At 55.6% G+C, this 1386-nt stretch overlaps 1 protein-coding gene across 1 annotated transcript in view; it reads left to right on the top strand.

The window, feature by feature from the left end:
• Window positions 1-1386, top strand: part of Trim67 (tripartite motif containing 67) — a 54141-nt gene that overhangs the window by 30273 nt on the left and 22482 nt on the right. The gene's annotated exons all lie outside the window — the stretch shown is intronic.

Raw genomic sequence — 1386 nt, 5'->3', positions numbered from 1 at the left:
TTTTCTTTTTGCTTATGTGGTGCTGAGGAATCGAACCCAGGGCCTCAGGCATGCAAGGCAAGCGCTCTACCACTGAGCCACCTTCCCAGCCCAAGAAAATTATTTCTTAAATTGGGATATATTGCTCTTCTAACAATATACAGACTCTAGAATCAGAAGGATTCAATGAATTGTATATTAATTTTTTTTTCAATTGTGGGGCTTGAACTCCAGCACTGTCCCTGAGCTCTTCTGCTCAAGGCTAGGGCTCTGCCACTTCGAACCACTTCTGGGTTTGAGTGGTTAACTGGAGATGAGAGTCTCACAGAGATTTCTCTGCCCTGGCTGCTTTGACCGGAGATCCTCAGATCTCAGCCTTCTACTAGGCGTGAGCCTAATGCTTAAATTTTTAAATAGGTTCTGAGAAATAAAATGAGCTCTCTACGTGGCCCACAGCACAGCTTGAGCAGAAAGAGGACTTCGCACAGCTGCTGGTGATGAGTTTTGTAGGCTGGGTACCAGACCAGGCTGCACAGACACATACAGGCTTGACCTGGGAGATCAATCTGGGGTGGCAGGACTGAGTTGTGTGACAAAGGCCTAGATGTAGAGCCCTGCATTGCATGGGAGTGCATCACGCTTCACGAATGCCTGCTCAACTGGCTGTGGGTAGGGTTGGTGCACTTGTTAAGTCCTGCTGCACAGAAGATTGACAAACCCTGTCCAAACTCAAGCAGCCTTGTCCTGAAAACTACCAAGCAAACTTCGCGTGTGGCGTGTGATGACGGGTGGCCACAGGGTGTGTGAGATGACGACTTGAACAGAGTCCCTGGGACAGGGCTGACCCAGGACAGGTGGTGAGTGGTCTGACCCCACCGGCCCCCACCCAGCCCATCTCCATGCAGGCGCTGGGGGTCCACAGTCACTTTCCCTAGGGGTGCTGGGGACTGCCAGAGTGGTAGTGCATGCGTCCCCCGGATCAAAGCGTGGGGACCCTGGTATCCCCACACTCTTGAACCTGCACACCCTCACGCTCACACATCTTCACACCTGCACACCCTCACACACACACCCTCACACCTGCACACCCTCGGACACACACACCCTCACACCTGCATACCCTCACATCTGCATACCCTCCTGCACACACACGCGCACACACACACCCTCGAACCTGCACACTCTCATACTCACACACCCTCAAGCCTGCACACTCTCGGGCCCTCACACCCTCGGGCCCACACACCGGCTGTCTTTGCAGGGTTGCGGCCCTCTATAAACGGCTCACGGTTAATGGAAGGAGCCCCGCGGCCAGGCCGGTCCAGCAGCTCGTAGGCCGCGGGGCCCCGCAGAGGCGCCACCCCGCCGGGCCGGTTGGTCTGAGTCCGGGAGGCGCGGGCTGCGGGG

Source organism: Dipodomys ordii, unplaced genomic scaffold (genome assembly GCF_000151885.1).
Source record: "Dipodomys ordii isolate 6190 unplaced genomic scaffold, Dord_2.0 Scaffold24, whole genome shotgun sequence".
In the NCBI taxonomy this organism is placed as follows: Eukaryota; Metazoa; Chordata; class Mammalia; order Rodentia; family Heteromyidae; genus Dipodomys; species Dipodomys ordii.
This window is presented reverse-complemented; position numbering and strand designations above follow the sequence as displayed.